This window comes from Halichoerus grypus, chromosome 10 (assembly GCF_964656455.1).
Source record: "Halichoerus grypus chromosome 10, mHalGry1.hap1.1, whole genome shotgun sequence".
NCBI lineage: Eukaryota > Metazoa > Chordata > Mammalia > Carnivora > Phocidae > Halichoerus > Halichoerus grypus.
In genome coordinates, this window is record NC_135721.1 from 120666754 (window position 1) to 120694237 (window position 27484).

Consider the following 27484-nt stretch of genomic DNA (forward strand, 5'->3'; position numbering starts at 1 on the left):
CCAGGGCCCTGGGATTGAGTCCCACATCGGGCTCCTTGCAGGGAGCCTGCTTGTGCGTTCTCTCTCTCTCTCTGACAAATAAACAAATAAAATCTTTTAAAAAAATTTTAAAAGTAGTATAGAAATTTATATCATCAAATATAATTCTTAAGACTGAATTACATAAAGGTTCCCTCAAATTTCCCTTACTCTAACATCCAAGTTAAATATTTTAAGCATGTTTTAAGAGCAGAAAGTATGGTGTACAGAATGGAAAGACTAATTTGATATTTTTTAATGTGTGAAAAAATTTCCCCTGATTATAAGAAAAACACACATTCAATATAGGAAAACTGGAAAATATAGAAGAATAGATGCAGAAAACTCACATAATCTAAATCATAAGTATAAAGGAGAAAAAGGAAAGGCATCTGAAAAATATCAACTACCCAGAGATAAGCCCTGTCAACATTTTGATACACATACAATTTTAACCAAATTGAGATCATGGTGTATATATATTCTTACTTTTTTTCTACTTAAATATATGGAAGAGGCATTTTCACTGAGCATTCTTCCCATTTTTTATTAGTACTAAGGTTAAATATTTTCATGTGAGCATTGGCCATTCTTATTTCTCTGTGAGACAACTTGGCAATTTAAAAATATTTTTTTCCTGGGGCGCCTGGGTGGCTCAGTTGGTTAAGCGACTGCCTTCGGCTCAGGTCATGATCCTGGAGTCCCGGGATCGAGTCCCGCATCGGGCTCCCTGCTCAGCGGGGAGTCTGCTTCTCCCTCTGACCCTCCTCCCTCTCATGCTCTCTGTCTCTCATTCTCTCTCAAATAAAAAAAAAAAAAATCTTTAAAAAATATTTTTTTCTTATTATAATATACTTACTGTAAAAATTTGTAAAATACATGGGGCGCCTGGGTGGCTCAGTTGGTTAAGCGACTGCCTTCGGCTCAGGTCATGATCCTGGAGTCCCTGGATCCAGTCCCGCATCAGGCTCCCTGCTTGGCAGGGAGTCTGCTTCTCCCTCTGACCCTCCCCCCTCTCATGTGCTCTCTCTCTCATTCTCTCTCTCTCAAATTAAAAAAAAAAAAAATTGTAAAATACAAAAGAATATAAGAATATAGGGGGGAAAGTCATATAATCCAAGCTGTAAAAACAATTACTGTTCATTTTTACTTCTCTTTGCACGTATGTTCTTTTTTTTTTTTAAGATTTTATTTATTTTTTCAACAGAGAGAGACAGAGAGACAGCGAGAGAGGAACACAAGCAGGGAGAGTGGGTGAGGGAGAAGCAGGCTTCCCACTGAGCAGGGAGCCTGATGTGGGACTCGATCCCAGGACCCTGGGATCATGACCTGAGCCGAAGGCAGATGCTTAATGACTGAGCCACCCAGGCGCCCATGCACGTATGTTCTTCTTACAGAATTGATATTCAGGATAAATCTGTTTTAGAGTATATCTTTTTTTCATTTAGCATCTTAAAAACCACATAAACATTTTCCCTATGTCATTAAAGTCTAAATATTTATTTTTGTTAGCTTCATTTTGTTCATAGAATTTTATTAGCTGCATAGACGTACGTAATTTAACAACTGTTCAGTGTCAGGCACTTGAACTGTTCTTTGTGGTTTTGTTTTTATTTACTTTATAATGTGGAGATAAACATCTCTGTATATAAATTAGTGTCTTAACCTATGATTATTTCCCTGGGTTAGATTGCATTTAAATCCCTGGGTCAAAAAGTATGAACTTTTTTTTTTTTTAAGTAGGCTCCACGCTGTCCTTGAACTCACGACCCTGAGATCAAGACCTGAGCTGAGAGAGAGAGTAGAAGCTTAAACCAAAAGTATGAACATTATTAAGGCCCATATTGCCAAACTGCATTGAGAATTATATCAATTTGCATTCCACAAACAGTATATAAGAATGTTTGTACTCCCACACCCTTGCTGGCATTAAATTCTCTCTTTCTCGGTCTCTTACACATACACTCCCACACCTCATAAGCTCCCCACCACACCTCCCACCATAACTACCACCCCAACACACCTTGCTAATTTGATAAGCGAAAATGGTATCTTATGACTTTAAATGCATTTTTCACTAATGGAATGAAGTCGTTTTTCATTTAGTTAAACCACTATAGCTCTCCATCTCTGAAGAGTCTGCTTAATCCTTTGTATATGTGACACTTTTCAGAGGTAACCAAAAAGTGTTTGGGGACTTCTGGTTCATGACAAATAATGGAGCATTAGAACGTACTTCTCCCCTTCCTTAAAATGACAAATATAAAAGACTATATAATTATTTATTATAACAGTAAGAATATATGTTATAAAAATATAAGAGGAAGAGTAAGTCCATAGCAGCACAGGGTAAACTGGAAAGATGCCATCAGAAGAACAGTGAGAAATTCTGCTCCCCGCCCCCCAAGCCACCAGAACTGAATGGTGACAAGTGCTAACCACTAAAGGAACCTTCAACTTGAATCAAACAAAAGACTTCCAAAAATGTGAGTGCGCCCAAGAGAACCATGGGGGGCAAACAAACCCAAATTCAGAGACAGTGGAAGCTGGGATGTGGAAAAGTTGAAGTGGACCAGGGACTGTCAGGAGAGTAATTAAAGATCTATGTTCTCAGGAAGGCTAAGCTATGAGGACAGCTCTCTATAATAAAGATGGGGATCAGCAGTAGGGGACCACCCACCTAAAGGCTAGGACTGGAGACTGAAGAAATAGCACCAAAAATGACAAGACATACATCCACCCAGAACCCTGGGCAATATCCCAGCCACTGAGCAGGGTTCCTAGACTCTGAGTTTAATCCTACAAGAACAATTCCCACCTATGCTGAGGGAACCTGCTACTGTTGCTATTCTGATCACACAACCAGGGTTCTCAACTAAAGCTGCACAACAGAATCATCTGGGGAGCTTTTAAAAAATACCAATTGAGGGACGCCTAGGTGGCTCAGTTGGTTAAGCGACTGCCTTCGGCTCAGGTCATGATCCTGGAGTCCCGGGATCGAGTCCCGCATCGGGCTCCCTGCTCGGCAGGGAGTCTGCTTCTCCCTCTGACCCTCCTCCCTCTCATGCTCTCTGTCTCTCATTCTCTCTCTCAAATAAATAAGTAAAATCTTTAAAAAAAAAAAAAATACCAATTGAGGGGCACCTGGGTGGCTCAGTCAGTTAAGCATCTGACTTTGGCTCAGGTCATGATCTCAGGGTCCTGAGATGGAGCCCTGCATCACACCGGGCTCCCAGGTCAGTGGGGAGTCTGCTTGTCTCTGTTCCTCTGCCCGTCCCTCTGCTTGTGCACACGCTCTCGCTCGCTCTCTCTCAAATAAATCTTTTAAAAAGTGCCATTGACACGCACATGGCCAATAGGTTTGTGAAAAGATACTCTATCAATAATTATTGGGGAAGGCAAACCAAAACGACAGTGAGATATCACTTCACATCTGTTACAATGGTTATTATCAAAAAGGCAAGAAATAACGAGTGTTGGTGATGTGAAGAAAAGGGAACCCTGTGTACTACAGGCAGGAATGTAATTTGGTGTAACCACTATGGAAATAGTATGGAGGCTCCTCAAAAAATTAAAAATAGAACTACCATATAATCCAGCAATTGCAGTTCTGTGTATTTATCTGAACAAAATGAAAACACTAACTCAGAAAGATATCTGCCCGGCCATGTTCACTGCAGCATTATTCACAATAGCCAAGATATGGGAACAACCTCAGAGTTCACCAATGGATGAATGGATAAAGAAAATTTAGTGTATATATACACAATGGAATATTTTTCAACCATACAAAATAATGAAATCCTGCCATTTGAAACAACATACATGGACTTTGAAGGCACTTTGCTAAGTGAAATAACTCAGAGAGAAAAAGATACTTAGATGTGACAGGAATCCCATTTACATATGGAATCTTTAAAAAAAAAAAAAAAAAGCTGATAGATACAGAGAACAGACTGGTGGTTGCCAGAGGCAGGGGGTGGGGGGCAGGAGGGGTAAAGGATGGGTGAAATGGGTGTAAAATGAAATGGGGGAGCTGAAAGAGAAGGCACAAAGTGACTGCAGAAGTCTTGGGTGACACTGGCCTGCATTAGGGTACTGGTACTGGAGAAGGGGTTTTCTATGTTGTAGGTAGGATCAGCAGGCCTTCTGGTAGAGTAGGCATGAAGGACAGAGTTGTAAGGATGACTCCCAGGTTTAGGACTTTAACAAATAAGTTCTTGAAGGTACCATTTTACCAAGATGAGGAAGACTAGAGATCAGCAAGTTGTCAAAAAAATACGAAATGCCCTTTTGGTGCTTTTCCTCTGGAGTAATTTTTCATTTAAATTCTAGATCCTATGATAAGCTGCAAACACCAAGGGCAATCACATAATTTCTCTCTCATCTTCCCTACCAAGTAACAATCTTCCTCAAGTACGTATTTTCATGCATATTTATTTAACACTGTAGGATCAATGCCTCAGAGGTCAGTAGACACAAGTAGGCTCTCCATGCTTCTAATGAGGTCCACCTCTACGTGACAGCCGAACATCAACTCTAGAAACCTAGGTCCATTATACTCAGTAAAACTGGGGAAACAAGAAACCTAATAAAATGTATAGTGTCTTTTGACTACTTTTCACAAGATAATTATTTTGATCAACCCTTGACTGGTACGTAATAACACTCAAAATTCAGTGCCTCACCAAAGATACTTCACAACTCTTTAGATGTCCCATCTTTGTGTGTATGTGATTTTCTAATATCTTGGAAATGAGATCTCCCCTCAACCTGCATCTGTCCAACTGTGCTTCCCAAAGTCCATAACATAGAGCTTCAGCTATCCACTAACTATGCAGTTGAAGGACTTCCTGTTAAAAGATTGCCCACCACTAAGGGCAAAGGCAAGTACATCCCCTGGGGAGGCCATCATGGAATATTACTCTATTTTATCTATGGTCTCCGTGAATCAAAAACATAAGCAATTGCATTCTCCAATCTCCAAGATAAACTCTGTTCAGAACATAGCTTCTCTAGGAACAGTATACAGAAAGTCATAGAAAAAGGTCTTAGGTGGGAAAAGGGTAAGGAGAGAGGTAAAAGGACAAACTTTACCCTCTATACTTGCATATATTTTGGCTGTTACGTGTGTGTGTGTGTGTGTGTGTGTGTGTGTGTGTGTGTGTGTGTCTGCGCATGCTTGTGTATTACTTACATAATTCTAAAAAGAAAAAAGGAGAAAGATTACCTAAAACCTCCACTTCTCAAACCTTTGTAATAGAAAATAGTTTCTCCAAAGTAATGAGAAATCTGTACTTGCTTCATGTTATAATTACTGAATAAGTAATGCTTATTACATAACTACTTTAAAAGGATTACAGTTGTTGATTAAATAAATGAATTCTAAACATTTATTTGGTACTTAAAAGGCACCAAGCACAGTGCCATCCTAGACTATCTCCTGCTCTCAGACCACTCACTTCCCTTGTCCACCTCCTCTGCTCCAACTGCTTCAAATCCCACCCTGCCAACAATCCCAGCCAACTTTCTCTCAAGCACAGAGCTGGCTGCCTACCAGATATCTGCTCTTGGATGGCCCTCTGCCTCCCAAGCTCAACACGTCCCAAACCCGAATCATCATCTCCTTCAGACCTGATCCATTTCCTTTATTTCATGTTTGACTGCAACTTTAGAGACACTCATTCATGAACTTGAAATCTCCATAATGGTAGTGACTTTTTGCCCGGTGCTACCATCCCTTTTGCCTAGAACAGTGACTGGCACACAACAGACAATAAATATTTGTTGCACAAATAAATGGTTAAAATTGTATGCTATAATGTTAATCATAAACTTAGAAAACTAAAAAGATCTTGGGATGTTTCCCTAGTCAATGCTAAAGTTTACCAAAAAGGTGATACACTGGAGGTCCATAGGCAGAAACTGGACTGCAGAAGACATGTTACAGCTGGCCAGAATGTTACCTGGAAAAAATAAAACCGGCCAACCAACCTGTACTTACAGAGAGGGCCCAAAAGTTTCCCATAGGTAACTACCACTCCTATCTTATAACAGACAAATTCCTACTTTATATTAAATGCCTTTGACCCCTAGTCTATCTCCATCACCAGAGGTGTTGGGCATAGGCTGAGGGCATTTTTGCACTATAAGGGTGACTATCCTAAATTATCCTTAAAGCCCCTTTAAATTTCAGGACTCTATAATTGTATTTAACTATATGTACTTAGTAATTATTTAACATTAAGGTGTTAAATTGAATAGATACAAATACTTGGAAAGTTGTAAGAAGAAAGCAATCATTTTTTAGACATGCTAAACAGTGGAACCTAACAAATATTCCTGAATATATGACCATTTTCAATCATCACCAGGCCACTGGTGAGTAACTTAGTTTCAATTGTGTTGTTTAATTTAACTGTGCTTCCGATTTCAAGTTTATGAGTGAGTGGCTCCAAAGTCACAAACAGATAGGAAATAAAGGAGCTCCTTGTTTTATTTCAAATTTGAATTTAAAGGGCTGCTTACATCATTGCACTATTACAGATCAGAGTGTCTTTCAGTACGTATCGTTTTATTCATGAAGAAGACATCTGCCTTCCTTTGGGTAACATATCAAGGATGAGATTTTGTTGTACCAATAAAAGTATTGGATATATCTACAAAACATCCAAAATTTTGCATTTTCCTTTCAGCAGTTTTAAAAATGTTATTTAGTCGTCACATTGTTGACATGATCCAGGGTACCGGTGAAAGCTTTCTGTCCCCTAAATTGCAAATCCCATAGGGAAATGACCCTGTCTTACTTGTTCACTGCTATTTCTCGGTGCCTAGCAGTATGTCTGACAAATGCTAGGTGGTCAATAACAGTTTGTTGAACAAATAATGAAATTGCATAATTGCATTAAATATTCACCTCTATCCTCTAATTGTAATGTTAGCAAAAAGACACACCTATAGACTAAAAACTAGTAATAAGAATTCCAAACACATTTTGAGCAAAGGCAACATTTGAACAAGTAAGAAGGTTTCAAGATGACCCGTATGAAAGAAAAGTTCTCATATGTTTGACAAAGTTCTGTTATGGTTGTTGGAAAATCTGCTAAACCTGTACTCACAACTTTGAATGTTATTAAGCTACTAGAACTCCACAGCCTTCCTTTAAAAAGACTGTTAAGTCTAAAAAGAAGTAGAGGATAAAAACAGTTTGCTTTGTTAAATGCTGATTATGTGCCAGGTACTGTGCTTGGCACCTTACATGCTTATTTCAGCTAATCCTCACAAACACCCTATGAAACAGATGTTTGTTATCTCCATGTTACTGATAAGAAATCAGACACAGAGAGGCAAAGGGACCTGCCTTAGGTCACACAGTGGCAAGGCAGGGGTTTCAACCCAGAGTATTATTGTTGTTGTTGTTTTTAAGATTTATTTCTTTATTTGAGAGAGAGTACACACACACGCTTGCGGGCACGAACACGTGAACAGCGGGAGGGGCTGAGGGATAGGGAGAGAGAGAATCTCAAGCAGACTCCCCACTGAGTGCACAGCCAGATACAGGGCTTGATCCCACGACCCTGAGATCATGACCTGAGCTGAAATCAAGAGTCTGACGGTTAACCAACTGAGCCACCCAGGTATCCCCAACCCAGAGTATTGCTCTTAACCACCTGGCTATGCTGACAAAGCCAAGTTTCTCCTCCAATCATAAAATTGCCAGGGCAGCTGTGAGGTCCAAATGAGCATATGGAAAAGTGGTTATAGGCACTCAGAAAATATTAATTACCATCTCCTTTCCTATGTCTCCTCTCCCCCTTTTTTCAACCAGAGGCTTCCCAACCTGACTCCTTAGACAATGCTCCCTAAGTTATAATAAAGATAAGCAGTGACACAATTTGCCTCCTCCCTGCCTACAAGTTTGGGGAACTTTAGGATATTTTAAAGAATTTGTGGTATTGTTTGATGCAAGCCACCGAAAAGGAATTAAACATATTACTCATAATTGGGGAAGTTAAATACACTGCCTCAGATCACACAGTTAGTAAGAGGTAGAATTGAGATTTGAACCCAGCTTTTTTTTTTCCTCCATATAGTGCTCCTTCCACTACCAAAAGGGGAGTCACATAACCACAAGGTGGGTTACCCACAAGAAAAAGGGAAGATCAGAGAATAAAATTCACTTTAGAATTTAAGAATATATGGAAATGGATGAGAAATTCTGCCAGAGAAAGGCAAAACTAGAATACAAATGACTTTGCAGGAGGGTTATGGCAGCATCTATAAGTAGGTATTATACTAAACCAACTTAGTACAGGCTTGGAAAGTCTGGCTGAATCAATTTTTAAATTATCTTCTCTTCTGGGGTGCCTGGGTGGCTTAGTCAGTTAAGTGTGTGCCGTCGGCTCAGATCATGATCCCAGGGTCCTGGGATTGTGTCCTGCACTGGGCTCCTTGCACTGCAGGGAGCCTGCTTCTCCCTCTGCCTGCCACTCCCCCTGCTTGTGCTCTCTCTCTCTCTCTGACAAATAAATAAAATCTTAAAATAAAATAAAATATTTTCTCTTCTAACCAAAGATACAATAATTATGATAGAAAGGACTACATTTTTCTTTTTTAATAACTTAGTGAGCACAGAGCGTAAGTACCACATGAAAGCTGTGGTTAGGGTGCCTGGGAGGCTCAGTTGGTTAAGCGACTGCCTTCGGCTCAGGTCATGATCCTGGAGTCCCTGGATCAAGTCCCGCGTCGGGCTCCCTGCTCGGCAGGGAGCCTGCTTCTCCCTCTGACCCTCCCCCCTCTCATGTGCTCTCTCTCTCTCATTCTGTCTCAAATAAATAAATAAAATCTTTAAAAAAAAAAAAAAAAGAAAGCTGTGGTTATATAAAAACAATAAGAGATTTAGAATATATGTTCTAAACAATTTTTATATGGACCATCAATTAAAACATAAAGCATGAGTCTTAAAAGACATTTTTGAGCAATCAGTAAGTTTTTAATATACTGAGTATTAGATGATATTATTGCTATTTTTAGGTTAATGGCACAATAGTTGTGGGTTTAAGTTCTATTCAATCCTCGTCATTACTTTTCAAGCTGGACTGAATATGGGCATCATTGCTTATTTTTTACTGAAAATAAAGCAGCCCAATTATTATCAGTGTCAGGGCTTAATTTTTGTTGCTGTTGTCTTTCTCCTCTGATTGGGATTTTCCTAATTTAATGTCTAGTAACAGTACTCAACTTTCGTAACATATTTGGAAGACACGGTATTTACTATTTAGGAGTCAGAATTATCTAAACATATTAATCAACAATGGCTAAGTAGTCAACTCATTGAGACTAGCAACTTGATTTTTTATTTTAACAGAGCTAGAGTCAAATTGTGTTTCATATGTTTGGAATGAAAATTTATTTATATTTGCCTAATTAAATTGTGGACATACCATAAAAGCTTCAATTATGCACCAGAATAGGTTCAGAATATTCAGTAAAGGACAAACTGGAGATTAACATTAAATTCACCCAGAGAAGTCCACTGCTTAGCGCTGGAAATGTTCTGCTTCTTGATCTGGGTGCTGGTTATACAGGTTCATTCAGCTCGTGAAAATTACCAGCCTTTACATTTATGTTCATTTTTCCCTATGTATATTATACTTCAATAAAAAGGTTGTCAAAAAATTTCTCTGTTAAGTTATATACTGAAGTGTCATAGATAAAATGATAAGATATCTGGAATTTGCGGGCGCCTGGGTGGCTCAGTTGGTTAATCGGCTGCCTTCGGCTCAGGTCATGATCCCGGGGTCCTGGGATCGAGTCCCGCATCGGGCTCCCTGCTCCGCGGGGAGCCTGCTTCTCCCTCTCCCTCTGCCTGCCTCTGTGCCTACTTGTGCTCTCTATCTCTCTGTCAAATAAATAAATAAAATCTTTAAAAAAAAAAAAAAAAGATATCTGGAATTTGCTCTAAAAGACCAGAAGAGGGGGGTGGGTGTACGGTGGTGGGTAGGGAAGAGGATGAAGAAGGATGGGGAATAAGTGAAACTAGATTATAAAGATGTTGATATTGTTGAGATTATGTGATGGGTTCATGGAGGTTTATAATACATGTTTGAAAATTACTATAATGAAAAAAATTGTCAAAGGGAAAGCATGATTGCTGCTGCAACTGTGCTTGCGTGTGAGCAGCTGAAAGAACAGGGAGATCTGGTTGACCATGAAAAACCATCACCGTGGAAAGGGAGGAAATTAATGGGTGAACTACAGCAGCAATGTCACTCCTAACCTGTCCCCCATATGCTCAAATGATGAACTCCAGGCATAAGGGCTTTGAGGGTGTACGGAGAGAGGTTTTTTTAATATTCAGTGGGCAGAATACTTTCCAGGGTGGAGGCCACACCTACTATATTCAAAACAAAAAGAAAAGATGGTCAACACAGATAAAATTGAAGTGTGTGTGTGTATGTTGTGATAACCGCAACAATCAAGCTATAAATTGCCTTGACTAGGTGGAATACACTTTGAAAGTGACTCTGATATCCTCTCTCCTCAAGAACACTGCATCCCTAAGGTCTGCTCGGGGAAAGGAGAATGCTAGCCAGTTTCTAAGCACAACCTTTGAGCTCAGAAGGTGCTTAACCTGCGGAATGTTTCAAAGCAAAACTTCTCTTTCAAGAACTTTAGCAGAATACCTTCATCCTACAGCTTTGAGGAAATAAGAGCCTATCTCACAAAGAGGTAGGGAATCTCTAATGCAGAGATACACCCTATTGAGATCATATTGAGCTCTACAAAATAAGCAAGTGTAAATGCCTTTGTCATTCAAATTTTTACATAATAATCATCTCTTAAAATGCCCCCCAAAAGTCTTGGACATAGCGTTCTCTGCTTTGTACAAAAGGCAAAAGAAGGGGCGCCCGGGTGGCTCAGTCGTTAAGCGTCTGCCTTCGGCTCAGGTCGTGATCCCAGAGTTCTGGGATCGAGCCCCGCATTGGGCTCCCTGCTCAGCAGGAAGCCTGCTTCTCCCTCTCCCCCTGCTTGTGTTCCCTCTCTCGCTGTTTCTCTGTCAAATAAATAAATAAAATCTTTAAAAAAAAAAAAAAAAAAGGCAAAAGGAAAGCACCTGTCCCCCAAGCTAAAAGATTAAAAAAGCTTGGAGACAAGGGGGATCAGATGCTCATGACCTCCCCAACCTGGTTCCACAGAACTCACTTGCTAATCTATTACTGAAAGGCTGCCAGCTGCACAAGTATCTTTCAGTTCAGGAATTTCAGTTCAGGAATGTCAACAATGCATCCATTTTCTCTAAATTCCAATAGAGTAAAAAAAAACTGGGTGCTCCATAACATTTCTTATAAAAGAATTTTATCAGTAACACTATACTTTCTAACCAATGTTTAAAAAACTGTCTATTTAGTTTCTCTTTGGGTAACTTTCTGGTATACGAATGTATGCCAGATAAATAATTTTTAAAATGTGTTTGGTATATACATGATCACTTTATCAAATGTCCAGATAGCAAGAAACTTGAAAAGATACTAAATATGTTGGATGTGCTGGAACAAAGTGTCCAATTAAACATGCATGGATAGGCACACAACCACTTGGAAGCTGGTGAACTAGTACCACTCTTTTTTTTTTTTTTTTTTTTTTTAAAGATTTTATTTATTTATTTGACAGAGAGAGAGATAGCGAGAGCAGGAACACAAGCAGGGGGAGTGGGAGAGGGAGAAGCAGGCTTCCCGCCGAGCAGGGAGCCCGATGTGGGACTCGATCCCAGGACCCTGGGATCATGACCTGAGCCGAAGGCAGACGCCTAACAACTGAGCCACCCAGGCGCCCGAACTAGTACCACTCTTGTTTTCCTCACTTACCTAGTGAGGTAAGAGACGAACCTCTGCGTATGGGGTCAAGTAACTGCATCAGAGAGTATCTGTTGGGGGCTCTGGTGGGTACAACACAGCTATCCAGACACCAAAGGATTTGTTTTCATGAACAACTCCAAAAACCTAGCCTCACTACTTAAGTATGACCTGATAGACCCACAGCATCAGCATCACCTTGGAACTTATTAGAAAGATGGAATCTCAGGTTGCACAAAGACCTATTGAATCAGAAACTGCATTTTAACCAAATTCCCAGATAGTCTGTATGCACACCCCAGTTTGAAAAGCCTGGGATTAGGGGATTACTGTCAATTTGAAGGGAGTTTTCCACAGAGCTCTTCCGTGGGCCACCCTTGTTTCTCAGTTTTACTGATGACTCACATGAGGATATTGAAGAGCCCTCATCAAATCCCAAGTGACACTAATCTAGAAGGAAACACTCAACTGCACAAGCACCTCTTAGAAGAAACCAGGCTTGACAGCAGATCACATGAAAAGATATAAACAACTAGGGATTTGCTAACAGGAAGAAAAAAAAAAAGTAATGCCCACTTGAATGTCATTACTGCAAATCAGACCGCTTCTGGAGAACTGGCTGCCAATCTGGCCACATATTCTAACAGAATGACGGACAGCAAACTGACCATAGACAATGGTGAGAAACTGACTCAGAGGGAAAAGGCTCTGGAAATTCTATCATGAGGAATGGCTGAACTGGAAAATATTAAACCTGAAGAAGAGGTGACTAGGTGGGGACATCATGGTTATATTCGTATATTTGAAAGACTGTCTCGAGACATTTCATTCTACAAATGTGTTTCTGAGCATCTGCTATGTGCCAGGAACTATGCCAGAAGCTAAGGACGCAGAGAGCAAAAACCAGAACTGATCTCTGATTTTCTCAAGTTTCCTGACCAGTGGAAGAAACATACCTGTTGCTCGAAAAAGCAGAACTATGGTTCATGGAAGGCAAGTAAAAGGGCAATGGCACCATACCAGGAAGCCCTTCTGGCCAGAGGCCTCCGGCTTTGCAAAGGAGTGGACACACAGAAGTGGCTGAGCAGAATGGGTGAGGGAGGGCATGACCACCTCCCAGGGAAGAGCGCAGGGAGCTGCCAGGCCAATGCTAATATTCCAGGGCTTCAGGATAACTGGGACCAATATCATTAATCAAATATAAGATCTGTTCAGAATTACACTGCATTCAATTTAGCCAAGAACAAAATTTTTTTAAAGCTTAATCACAACTTAGGGTTTCAGCTAAATTTTGTATACAAACATCAATGATATCTAATTTCTCCTTTAGTAATAATTTTTAAAACATAGGACTTAATAAAAAATCCGCATTAACATTTTAAGTGACAACCTTGCTTAATGACTCACTTTAATTGTAATCTTGATTCAGTAACCCCTAAAACTACCATATTTAATGGTCTTTGATATACCTTTAGAGTTGCTCATTTTTTTTTTTAAGATTTTATTTTTATTTATTTGACAGAGAAAGAGACAGTGAGATAGGAAACATAAGCAGGGGGAGTAGGAGAGGGAGAAGCAGGCTTCCCGCTAAGCAGGGAGCCCGATGCAGGGCTCGATCCCAGGACCCTGGGATCTCGACCTGAGCCAAAGGCAGACACTAAACGACTGAGCCTCCCAGGCGCCCCTAGAGTTGCTAATCTCACTTCTGAGAAATTATCCTAAAAATATAACAATTCCTTTCCTTCTGCCAGAAAGAACAAAAGAGGGAGAGGTAGGAAACTAGTGCATGAAGATGCAAATGAACAATGTTTATAAAGAAAAATAATAAACCAGTGTTCAACAAAACTGCCAATCTGTTTCACGACATGAGGCAGGGTAAATAAATAATATCCAACAAGTAGGAGAATGTTTAAGGTAAACTGATAAACTATTATAAATAATTATGAAGGTTATATGGCAACATGGAAACATACTCATGACAAGAAAACAATATAAACTTGTACAATTCCAGCCATATAAAATTTATGCATGCATGCAACAAAAACTAGTGAAAAAAAGAAAAATTTAAAGTTTGTTTTCTAGTGTGTTAGGATTCCTCTTTTATTTAAAATTTCTACTTCAGAGTTCTCCCACGGCGCTTGGGTGGCTCAGTTTGTTAAGCGTCCAACTCTTGATTTCAGCCCAGGTCATGATCTCAGGGTCATGAGATGGAGCCCCGTGTCACACTCAGTGCTCAGCACAGAGTACTTGAGATTCTCTCTCCCTCTCCCCCTCCTCTCCCTCCCTCTCTCTCTAAAATAAATAAACCAGAAGAAAAATAATATTTCTACTTCACTGTTGACTATTCAAAAAAATACTTTTACAATGAATGTATCAGGAATTAATTTTAGCTCATATGTGTAATAATTTATACATCGGGGCACCTGGGTGGCACAGTCAGTTAAGTGTTGGCTCTTGGTTTTGGCTCAGGTCTGATCTCAGGGTCATGAGATCGAGGCCCACAGGGGGCTCTGCGCTCAGCACAGAGTCTGCTTTAGTTTCTCTCTCCCCCTGTCCCTGTGTGCCCCTCTCTCTCCCTCCCACTGTGCTCTCTCTCCCTCACTGAAATAAATAAATCTTTAAAAAAAATAATTTATACATTAGCAAGAAATGAAATAATAAAGATGACACATAGTCTGTGTTCAATTGGTCCTTTGTCTTTTATAAAGCTATTTAAGTTCATAACTAAACAAAAGTAAAAGATAATGAGGTTCATGTTATGAAAAGGGCTCAACAGTTGTGACAAGCAAAAAGGACTTTGTACAACAGCCGCCCATGAACTTTGAGTAAAAGCAAAACTAAATTTCTGGATTCTATTTTGCTTTTCACCTTATTTGATCTCACTTAACATCGTTCATGCCAAGTTGAGTTTTTTTTTCCCCTCTTTTTTCCCCTTCTCTTCAAGTTCACAGATGTGAAGAAAAAATATGCAGCCCTTCTTTTACAGTCCTCTCCTGTTCTCCCAGCAATGCCATGAACTGTGGCTTTCTGGAGTGGGCTGCAGGCAGTCAGATGTGAAGGATATCTGGCTACCATCTGTCACCACAGGGATCACCAGGACTGGGCTGACTTAGGGCCAAGAGATTTGGGTTCAAATTTTCCACATCTATAACACAGAAATACTACTACTTACCCCCAAAAGGTGATTGTGTCATGAGAAAGTCCCTAGCACACGGTGATGCTCAAGAAATGCTTACCTCATACTTTTTTCCCCACCTTCTACTACACATACATATAGATCACAGACACAGACCATCAGTCCCTAAACCCTTAGGACCCTGTGAACTAGGGGAGAAGTTCTAGGCAGACCCATATTTCAATTCCTCAGTCCAAGCAGTTAATGAGTCCAGTTTTATCCCAAGTTAATAATGGTGTCCAAGTCACCAGTCTCTTGGGGGGTGGGGGGAAAGAGTAGCCTCCCAAAGTCCCATCCTTCCAACTGTGCCACCGTTCCAAGTGTGGAGTTGGGAAACAGCACAAGAACTGAATCTCCAATACCAAAAGAGCTATTTTAACCTCTGAAAGAGTGGGAAAAGAACGTGGAGTAACCTACTCTCCCCCCGCCACCCAATCCTCATGCCTTTCTCGCTCTCCCATCTCCCAGGAAATGAGGACACTGAGGCCCACAGAGGGTGTGTAAGGCAGAGCCAGGACTGAATACAGGTATCTTCCTGCCAGCCTAACTTTAACTACAACAGCCATACTCTGTCCCATTTGGTCTGTGCTAGCCAGTTGCCCAAAGGCAAATCAAAGGTTTAGTTCCAGCCCACCATGATGGCATTAGATTTTTATTGGTTTAAGATGGTCACATGGTATCTAGAGGGGCACCAGAGACCACCCAAGACCAAAGAATTCTTAGAGGTTTAATCTCTTTTTTTTTTTTTTTTAAAGATTTTATTTATTTATTTGACAGAGAGAGACACAGCGAGAGAGGGAACACAAGCAGGAGGAGTGGGAGAGGGAGAAGCAGACTCCCCGCAGAGCAGGGAGCCCGATGCGGGGCTGGATCCCAGGACCCTGGGATCATGACCTGAGCCGAAGGCAGATGCTTAACAACTGAGCCACCCAATTGGGTCTGGAGACCTACAACTAAGGACCTCAGGTTTACTGTAAGCACCCACCAGGTGCAGAGCACTCTTCTAAGTGCCCCGGTTGAGTTGCAAAGAACAATCCAATTCTTTCTTTTCAAAATTTACACTTTAAGTAAGAAAATCAGCTAAATATGAGGCACAGGAGAAGGACATTGTACACAGAGCTTTACCCAGCAAAAAAATGCTAGAGAAGCAGTATAGTAGTGTATTAACAGCTCAAGGTACGGGTCATGCTGAAACATGGGAAAACTGGGCAAGTCTCAACTTTTCTAAGCCTCAGTTTCTTCATCATTAACATGAGGTCAGTAATAGCACCTAGTATTAGTGATATCTTTCTTAACTGGGGTTGTTATATTAAACTAAATGATATGCACAGCAGTCCGTGGCACAGCGGCTGGCGGGCACACTACGAGGGCTCAGCCAACCCTCGCTTTTGTCATCAGACCCAAACGAAGTTGCTTACCTCTTCTGTGGCTAGAAATCAACTTCCGTGGTCTTACTGGCATCCTTACTGCACCCCAGGACTTAAAAGCCTTTGTTTTCTTTTAGGGGGAAACATATTACAATATTACCAAATGTAACAAAATGTTTTATGGTTAAGACCACTGAGATAAAAGGAGTCCATTAAATAGACATTTTAGAACTTCCACTTAGAGGTGGGTTTCAGCTGAGAGTAAATTCAACAAGAGATTGAGTCACCAGAAAAAACTAACAAAACCTTGGGATGATCTATTAGAATCCAGGTATGTACAATAAGGAACATCCCAAGAAACCAGCAATCACAGTCTGGAGGGGAAGGGCCTGGGGGATGAAAGTGATGATAGCTGTCTTCACATACTTGAAGGGTTGTATATGTGCATATGGTGGGCAAAACTAAATAAATCCAATGGGTCAAAGGTCACAAAACAGATTATAGCTTCCTGTGAAGAATGTTCTTGGGCTGAGAAGTCCCCCACATGAAAAGGGGAGCTGCATCTCACCAGTGGGCATACTGGAAAACCCTATGTCACTTCCTATCTGAGAGTGCGCAATCCTAATGTCTTGTTTGGACACCAGAAGTAAACATGCCCAGAATCAATACAGCGCGGCTCGTGCGTAAGCATTGCTCATCCTAATAACAAACTCTTGAGAGAGTAAGATGGGGGCTCAAATTCAGTCCACTATTAAATATATTTAGGCAGTCTTATTTCATTTGAGAGATGTTTACAGTTAAAAACAAATGACAACAACCCCATAGTGTTCTTTCTTAAAAACTAATCCCCTCCACACTACATCAACAAGGCACAAGTCCAACCTGTAGCATTATTTTGAGTAATCAAACCAAGAGTCGCAGTTAGTCAAAGGCATCTCTGCCTTTTGCTCAAGTCAGGCTCAGAAAACTGAACACTGAAAAAAATCAAGAAAGATTCTAAAAATCAAGCCACTGGGAAAAAAAGTGATTCAACATTTTATTTTCTTTGTTCTACCTGCCAAAGAAAAAAAAAGGATAAAGTGGGTTTGGAACCGAGAGAAAGACAAAAGAACTCAGAAGGGTAGAAGAAGACATTCGGAGGAAATGAGAGTTCCGTGGCCTTAACCACCTTGCTGAAACTGCAGAGCTATGACTTGCGTGCCTGAGTGTACACCATGGTCTCTGCTCATCTCTCTGTTCTCACTCACACCGTGCGCTGGCTAGCAGGAGGGAGGGGATCGAGGCAGAAGCTGGTCTTTCATCCACCCTGGTTGCTGCCTTCCAAGGCTATCACAGTTCAGCCAGGGAACTTTAGTGCTCATTACCGCAAGAGGCAACTGTAACGTCGAACCCAGAACTGTGGAATCACAAAATACGAGGCACATAATGACAATTTTTGCAGTGGGAGCGAGAGTGTGGGGAACCAAATTTCCAGGCAGTGCAGGTCTTTGGAAGCTCTTCTGAAGCAATTCATATTCTTAAATTCTCAGATTTCTTTTCCTTTCAGAAGATGGAGACAATTCCTTCTGATCACAGAAGATATTATACTAGAATTCACAGACCTGAGACCCAGTGAGAAATGACCGCTCTACTAAAGAACATACAATCAGGTGTAGATACCTTCATTACAAAGTGTGGCTTTCACCTAAACTGCAGAAAGCAATCTTTGTCCTAGATCACAGGGCCTTTAGTCGTAATCCTAGCCTTCAAGCACAATTAGACTGGGGAAACAAGTAGGTAAGCAGGGTGCTAAGTGCTATCACTCTACTTTATGCTCCAGGAGAAATGGAAAAGGAGGAGAAGCGACACCTAACCCAGCCTGAGGGGTCAGGGAAGGCTTCTTGGAGGAGGGGGCACCTGAGATGAAGCTGGAAAGGCAAGTAGGCATTGGTGGGATGAAAGGGGGCAGGGCTCTCTCTATTTAGAGAGGCATAGAGGAAACCCAGGAGGACCAAAGTCAGAAGCCTGGGAATGCCATCATTTCTGGGCTGGACTGAGGAGTTGGGGGACAACAAAGGGGCCATGGGATGAGGAACCAGAGAGACAAGGGGCTAAGGGGAAGAGCATCCCAAGGCAGGAATAGCTCACAGTGTGACTGGATGCAAATCAAGCCAGGTAAGAGCTAAAGGCTTGGACTTGGCTAACCACAGAGGGCCGTGCCCTTTGCCCAAGACATTTCAGGGAAGTGGCAGTGACAGAGGCCAGAGCACAGAGGTTGAGTTGAGGAGGTAAGGAAGTAGACACTGTGGATAAGGCTACTTGCAGGAAGCTTGGCTAAGAACAGGGAGTGAGCTAACAGGAAATATAGGATCCAATTTTCTTTACCAGCCTGAACCTCTGCTTGGAGCTCCAGACTCACTTCTACTAAATTTCTCCTCTTCCATCACCCACTATGTTCAATATGTACCGTGGCCTCCCCTCCACCCATTCTCTACAACAGCCAGAGCAGTCTTTTTTAAACTCTAAATTGGACCACGCTACCCCCACTCAAAATGTACAAGGGTTTCCCACTGCCCTTAGAATAAAATCTTAACTCCTTGCCGTGGCCTGACACTCTTGTGTAATGTGGGCCCCACTTCCCTCTCCGGCATCTTCGTAGGCAAATACCCCTGCTGCTCGCCATGCACCAACCCGGCCTCTTTTCGGTCCCCAAACCCTGTAAGCACGGGGCAACCTCAGGATCTTCGCTCAGGCTGCTCCCTCTGCCTGGAATGTTCCTGTCTCACCTGCCCTCCTCCAACTGAAGTAGCCAAAAGGTGAATCACTCATAAAAGGAGTGGCCACCACAGAGGTCCTCCTCTACCTCATGCCCAGGGCTTCACCTCCAACCAACCGCAGAGTCCAGTTTTTCCAGCTCCCCATCAGGGGCTTTGATGTCACAGACTCAAGTCCTAGCTCATTTCTCTGCTGCCTATTAGTTGTGCGGTTTTTGTCAAGGCGCCACCTCATCAGTTTTCTCATCTTGAAAAAGGTAAACAGTGTCTGCCTCCCCAGCTGTTAGGAAGCTCCTCTCAGGTGTGTAAACACCAGTTCTCACCTGCCTATGTCCCCTGACCTGGGGGTTTCTCTCCCATCTTTGCAGTGCTGGCCTTCCCCAGGAACCAGTCCTAGGCCCCTTGGCCCTTCCCATGCTCTGTCCATCAAGGCAGGAGGCGCAGCCCGTCTGTTCTGTCCTAGCGCTACACAGGGCCCGCCTCACTCTTCTCAGAGCCCCTGCCACCACTCTGCACACGTGAAAACCCACACACTCCAAATTCACCTCCCACCCAGTAAATGCCTCCCTCAGCCCTCTCTCTTTTGGCCTTGGTCACCAGCTCCCATCCTAAGTCTAGTACATAAAAGCCTCCCAGACAGTCATCCACATTTTCTCTTCCCCCACTCTGCTGGTGGGACGTGGGCACTCAGGGAAACCTTGGAAACCCTGTTTTGAAGATGGCAGAGCATCCATCAGTCCGGGCCCCCTCCACCCCCACGGCTGATTGGATTTGAAATCGGCATGAAAATGTCGACTGTTTCAAGCCACTGAGATTCCAGCAGGGTTTATCTGTTATAGAAGCTAGCATGTTTCTACGTAATACATGCTGAATTTAGATAGTTGGACAGAATGCGGAGGGCTCTAGTGGTAAAGAACATTTATACAAAAGCCTGGAGCCAAGGTTACTCATGGCCTCATGACACCAGCTCCATTTATATAGTACTTATCCTCTTCATAGTACTTTAAAATACATTTTCTCCTCTGACACAACCATCACCATCATCATTTACTATTGTTGTTATAACGGACAGTTAACAAATGAAGAAGCAGACCTACAGAAGGTAAGCTATGTCCAAGGCCCTATAGCTAGCAAATGGAGGGGCCAAGACTGGACCAAAGGACTCCTGACTCTAAATCCAATGGCATCTTCCCTACAGCACCCAGTCTCTCCAAGCCTCATTCTAGTGCTACGGCAGAAACACTCGGGGCTGAAGTACAAGGGCACTGGAATGACACAGAAAAGAGAGGCAGCCTGGCAGAAATAGTTAAAGGCAGATTGTGGAGGACTGTACAAACATCAGACTGCAGAGCTTAACTTTCATTCAACAGACAATGGGGAGCAAAAATCAGACCCACAGCAATCAGTTTATACCTTCACTCCTGTCTTCAGAGACCTTACTGCACCAGCTCATCCTGGCTATCAGTTGTTGCCAAGGTCTGCTTCGCAAAGAACATAGCTTTGATGAGGGCAAAACTTCTAATCTCCTCCCTTCTGTAGACATATCTGTATCCCCCAAATAGTCTTACTTCTTTGTATACGAAGTGAAAGAACCCCTCCCCCTCTGGCAATATTACTGACCATCCCCTATGCATGTCCTTCCACCCCTAGAGGAACATTTGAGCAAGAATATGACCTCTCTCTCCCTTGAATCTCTGCCTTCTTCTTTTCTTCTACTTCCATCTCTTTAGCCTCTGAACACGCTAGAGCCTCTCTCATCCTAAAATCATCCTTTCCCACAGCCCCTTCTTATCCTCACACTTCATAAGTGAGCTCCTTGAAGAAACAGGAGCAGCAAATATGCATCTCCACTTCATAACCATGGATTCTCTGTTCCACCCACTGTAATGTATTATGACATTGAAACAGTCACCTCTAACGATACCTCCTAGGAACTAAGTTCAATGGACATATACCAACATTTCTCTTGACCTTGAGGTGCTTGACAGTGCTGCACTCCCTCCTTGAAATTCCCCCCTGCCTTGATTTCCACAAGGAAATCACTCTCTCCTGGTTATCCTCTTGTCTACTCCTTCTTGGCGTCCTTCACTGGCTCCTCTTCCTCTGCCTCTCCCCTAGATATTGGTGTTTCCTGAGGTTCCATCTTGATACCTCCTCTTACCTTACATACTCTATGTTTGGAACCATCCACAAACATAGCTTCAACTAACAGATACAAGCTGGTAACTTCCAAACTTATATATCTTCAGTCCAGACCAGTCGTTTGAGTTCTCCTCGACCTCACTACATCTGCCTGAGGATAACTCCATGTAGATTCCACGGGCACCTCAAACTCAACACGGCTAAAACCATACTAAGCGTTTTGTTTACCCCACTTGTTCTTCCTCTTTCTGCATCAATAATGAAAGCATTTGTTAAGTACTGTTATCAGTCTGGGTTCTCCAGAGAAACAGAACCAATAGGATACATGTGTATATGTGTGTTAAGTATACATACATGTGCACAAATTAAGAGATTTAGGGAATTGGCTCACACAATCGTAGGAACTGGCAAGTCTGAAATACGTAGGGAAGGCCTGGAGGCTGGAAATTCAGACAAGAATTGATGCTGTAGTCTTGGGCTCATTCCCCACTCAAACAGGCAAGAAGAGGGTCTGGCCCTCTCGCCTCCATATCCACAGCACCCTACACATAGCAGAAGCTCAGTAATTGTTGGTGAATGGCTAACCAGGCATAAAGTGAAATGCTGTTAAGTGAGGATGGGACCAAAAGATGTGGATGGCTGTGCATTTTAATGAGAAATAATCAGGAAACTTGAATAAAGCTGTACCATAAATCAAAACACAGCCCTTCCGAGACACTCATTTGCCAGAACTCCCTGACCACTACACCTGTGACTGAGTGAGAACCATCACGCAGACAGAGTACATCATTCCAGTCCTTTGCCTGGATGTCTCAACAACTCTGTGAAGTAGACATGGCAAAGAAAAGGCATATTTTACAACTAAATTGAGGTTCCAAAAGATTAAGGTCTTGTCTAGGTTACTACAGAAAATACCTACAATGAAAGGTCTTAGTTCTTCAGGGATATGCAGGAAGAGCGACCATAAACAACGAAAGGTCAAACAAAAAGGAACCATACAGTCCAAAATGGATGATTTTGGATTTAGGATGCTTATCTACCTAAATCTGTAAAAACTAAAGATATCTTCTACAATTTACAAAGGATACTTTTATTTTATTATAATTATTATTCAGAGAAACTTTTGTCTTTCTACTCTGTAAGTCCATGGTATGTATTAGACTATTAGTATTATCACAGATCCATTGTTGGAGTAATATATTTCTGGTTAGATAGTAAATATCTAGGAGCACTGTTTTCTGAAATAATGCCAGTATGTATTAAATCTACAGTTCGTTAGGGATGACTACAGAGCCTATATTAACCCCAGGCACAAAAAAAATAGCTGGTTTTCTTATTATTTAAAGGCATTAAAATTAATGAAATATTAATAATATTTAGTCCCAGTATTACATTTGGGGATTCTCTGAAGTACATGGTGTTCTCTGAAGCCACAAAGTAGTGGAAACCCTCCATTAGCCATTCCTATTAAACATAAGGGCTGATTATCCCCACCTATATTTGCATATGTAGTAAATTGACCTTCTCAAAGCTCTTTTCCATGTAGTGTCATTTATTATAAAACTCTTATAAACCTTGTTAAAAGATTTTTTTATTACAGTTGACAGAAAAGAGAGTCAAACGCCTAAGGTCATGTCATTGGTAAATGGCAAAAGCAGGACTACACACCAGGCCTTTCTGCCTCCAGGCCTATTTATCTATAAATCTATCATGGCTCCCCAGCCATGGATCCACCAGACTGTAAGTTGCATGAGGCCAGAGAAACACCATGTCTAACTGCTCCCCACTGGTGTCTAGCATAGAATCTGATACACAGGAGGTACAAAATAAGTACATTATTGGGGAGTGACTGGATTCATTTTCTTTTTTTTTTTTTATTTTATTTTTTCATTTTATTCATTTTTTTTTTTTTATTCATTTATTTGTGAGAGAGAACACAAGCAGGGGGAGCAGGAGGCAGAGGGAGAGGAAGAAGCAGACTCCCCGCCGAGCAGGGAGCCCAATGCGGGGCTCGATCCCAGGACCCTCGGATCATGACCTGAGCCGAAGGCAGACGCTTAACCGACTGAGCCACCCAGGCGTCCCTGGACTCATTTTCTTAGAGTTGCTTTAGTCACCTGCATGGTAAAATGGGGCGTACGGTATTGCCAAATAGCTTTTAAAATGCTACTGGCAGGAGTAAACAAAGAAAATACTACTTTTTCAAAACTGTATATGCTGATTTCCAAAAAGATCAGAATTCTGAGCCAGGGCCCCATTGCAGCACAAAAGGTAGCAAATGGTATATTTTCAGCTTCCTGGAAAATTAAATGTTGAATTGACAGGGCAAGGAGAAGAGTGAAAATTCAGTCTTACGTGGGAAAGGAAAAACTGACCGCAAGGTCTCAGACCTACCAATGACCATTTGCAAAGGTGGCACGTGGTCCAGTGGTAGCTAACCTATCACGGCAAGAAATGAGCTTGCCAAAGGGGGATTCACCCAAACGGACACACGTCAGCCAAATAGCCTTCACTCTGTGGCAGAAATATGTGGCTTTGAGGCAGGCCAACTCCCAAAACAAGGCACGCGGAGGCCTGGAGCAGATAGAGCCATTCTGTACCACCGTCTGTGCTTAGCCACGCTAGAACAGGGGAGAACGAGGAGCTAGCCTCCTTCAGTTTATTGTGGCCCCAGCCCACAGGGCCCTCCTGCCCTCATTGCCAACCATTCCCAAGAAAGACACTCAGAAATGAGATGGTGAGTATTCAAGAGCTCTCCTAACATGGCTATTCCTTTCCTACTGGAGTATTCCTTTCCTATAAAGGCCTCACCAACCTCACTTAGAGCTCCTTCTTCCCCCAAATCCTAAACCATACACCTAAACATATACCTTCCATTATCACTGTGGTTTTCTGCTCACCACCATAGCACTGTATTTCCAATTCTTTGGGAATTTGAGACACCACTGTGATCCCAAGATTATTTTTAAGGGCTTCCATAAAAGCCCTCTCCACCACACATTCCTTAATACTTCATACTTAATTACAAAGACAAGTTGCCCAAAATAATTAAGGACTGAGGTATTCTGGATGAGTGAAAGTTAATTCATTAAGCACCAAAATATCTCTGTAGTCTTGCGAAAATAAATGATGCCTTAGTAAATAGAGAATATCAAATATAACAGTTCCAAATGCTACCCAATCTTCAAGATCCTGTCTGAATAAAACACTCCCTGAAAGCACCCTCCCATCCCCTCTCACCACTTCCACTCACCACCAGAAATAACCTCTCTTTCGTCTGTGATCCTACATTTTGATTATACCTCCTTTGCAGCATGCAACATAGTTTGCTTGAGGTCAGAGATTTAAATGCATCTTGTCTGACTTTTAAAAAATGTTTGAAAACAGACCCTTTTTAACCCCATGCTGCCTAGAGTTCACAGTAGGCATACAAACACTTCACGAACCGAGCATGCTTAGTGATTGAAACATTATAAAGAGCACCATAATATAGCAGAGCCTTCACAACACAGAATACAATAGAATTCAGGGGTTCCTGAGCTGTGTAGGGCAGGTAAGTGTGATATTAAAATACTATCATTAAAATATTCATTGGCCTCTGTTCAGTATTTCTCAGCTTTAGAAGATGTTTTTCTAAAAGGGAAAAATATTCTGAATTTCAATTTTTTTTTTAAATGGAATTACTTTTTAAAAAATCTCAACTTGCAAATGGAAAGTTCTGGTTGAACTGGCATTACTAAACCTCCATTGCCATGTTTTCTAGGTCTCAAGATGTGCATTCAAGCGGCTCCCTGTAGTTCACCAAGAAGATGAGGCAGTAAGTGCCAGGAATATAACCAAGATGCTATGCCATGTTTGGTACCCAGCTCAGCAGCTTGAAAGCCAGGCTCATCAGTACCAGCCATGCTAAAAGGAAATAAGAAATGGAACACATGATAGAGCAAATCAAGTTTTAGGCTTGAAGTCCATAGCAACCACTTCTAGCAAGGCTGACAACATTCTTTTCCTGCAGCTTTAGTGTTTGGGTATCACAAACCAGGCTGGAAGTAAAGTTTAAATATTCTAAACACTGCAACTCAAACTCAAACCTCCTTACTAGCAACAGGGTATTCTAAATGGTCAGCCAAGAATGACTAACTTGAAGTTCCCTCCCAGCAGCTATTTTTTTTGCAGGAGTCCTCTTCCTTGTCATAAAAAGGAACAGAATTTTCTTGGTGAAAAAACAGAGAATGGGGTGGTAGCCTGCTGCCATCATGATATTAAGTATCTAATCATGTATACAGCTCCTTGGGGATAATCACCACTCTTGTCTTTAGCTTGTCAATGAGTAAATGTTTTAGTCCCATATTTTCAGAGACAGAAATGTGTCACACAAGTTAATTTTATGGGTAACTGAAGCACTACAACATGCTAGCTTAGGACTCTAAGCATTCTAAGTGGCATTACTTCCTTCCCACCCAAACCATAACCTGACCTATTCCTGTTGAACAGGACAACAATTATGATTAATTAATGTATCCAGGGACCACTGAGGCAAACAGGACTATTTCTTCTAAAATGAATGTCCCCGCCCACAGCAACTTCTTTCAAGATACATCTCCAAAAGCTAGTGAAACAGAAGCAAAAATGAACTTTTGGGACTTCATCAAGATAAAAAGCTTCTGCACAGCAAAGGAAAAGTCAACAAAACAAAGAGGCAACCCACAGAATTGGAGAAGATATTTGCAAATGACACTACAGATAAAGGGCTGGTATCCAAAATCTATAAAGAACTTCTCAAACTCAACACCCAAAAAACAAATAATCAAATCAAAAAGTGGGCAGAAGAGATGAAAAGACACTTCTCTGAAGAAGACATGCAGATGGCTAACAGACACATGAAAAAATGTTCATCATCATTAGCCATCAGGGAAATCCAAATCAAAACCACACTGAGATACCACCTTACACCAGTTAGAATGGCAAAAATGGACAGGGAAAGAAACAACAAATGTTGGAGAGGTTGTGGAGAAAGGGGAACCCTCTTACGCTGTTGGTGGGAATGCAAGTTGGTACAGCCACTTTGGAAAACAGTGTGGAGGTTCCTCAAAAATTTAAAAATAGAGCTACCCTATGACCCAGCAATTGCACTACTGGGTATTTACCCCAAGGACACAGATGTAGTGAAAGGAAGGGCCATTTGCACCCCAATGTTCATAGCAGCAATGTCCGCAATAGCCAAACCATGGAAAGAGCCGAGATGCCCTTCAACAGATGAATGGATAAAGAAGATGTGGTCCATATATACAATGGAATATTACTCAGCCATCAGAAAAGATGAATACCCAACTTTTACATCAACATGGATGGGACTGGAGGAGATTATGCTAAGTGAAGTAAGTCAAGCAGAGAAAGTCAATTATCATACGGTTTCACTTATTTGTGGAACATAAGGAATAACATGGAGGACATTAGGAGAAGGAAGGGAAAAATGGGCGGGGGGAATCGGAGGGAGAGATGAACCATGAGAGACTATGGACCTGAGAAACAAACAGGGTTTTAGAGGGGAGGGGGGAGGGGGGATTGGTTAGCCCGGTGATGGGTATTAAGGAGGGCACGTACTGCATGGAGCACTGGGTGTTATACGAAAACAATGGATCGTGGATCACTACATCAAAAACTAATGATGTACTGTATGGTGACTAACATAATAAAATTAAAAACTACAAAAAAAATAAATAAAAAATAAAAAATAAATAAAATAAAATGAATGTCCCCAAACTGCTGTACTTTGAATTATTTTGTACAGCATTTCCATCTCTGTCATCACCAGCTGTCTCTTCTTGCTGTGGTCAGTGTGTTCATCTCTAACGGTAGGTCCCTTAATTCACTGCTTCTGATATCAGACAGACCTGGAAAGCTACGCTATTAAGAGTCATGGGCCAACAACAGACACATGAAAAAGTGTTCAATATCGCTCGGCATCAGGGAAATCCAAATCAAAACCTCAATGAGATACCACCTCACACCAGTCAGAATGGCTAAAATTAACAAGTCAGGAAATGACAGATGTTGGCGGGGATGCGGAGAAAGGGGAACCCTCCTACGCTGTTGGTGGGAATGCAAGCTGGTGCAGCCACTCTGGAAAACAGTATGGAGGTTCCTCAAAAAGTTGAAAATAGAGCTACCATATGA

General features: G+C 41.6%; 1 protein-coding gene across 10 annotated transcripts in view; it reads right to left on the reverse strand.

The window, feature by feature from the left end:
• Positions 1 to 27484, reverse strand: part of ZHX3 (zinc fingers and homeoboxes 3) — a 128232-nt gene that overhangs the window by 69765 nt on the left and 30983 nt on the right. Inside the window, exon 1 of one of the 10 annotated variants that reach the window (XM_078057200.1) lies at positions 878 to 969. The exons of the other annotated variants lie outside the window; for them this stretch is intronic. The gene's annotated coding sequence lies outside the window, so the exon portion shown is untranslated. Of the gene's footprint in view, positions 1 to 877; positions 970 to 27484 lie in introns of those variants that run through there. 10 annotated transcript variants of the gene reach the window in all.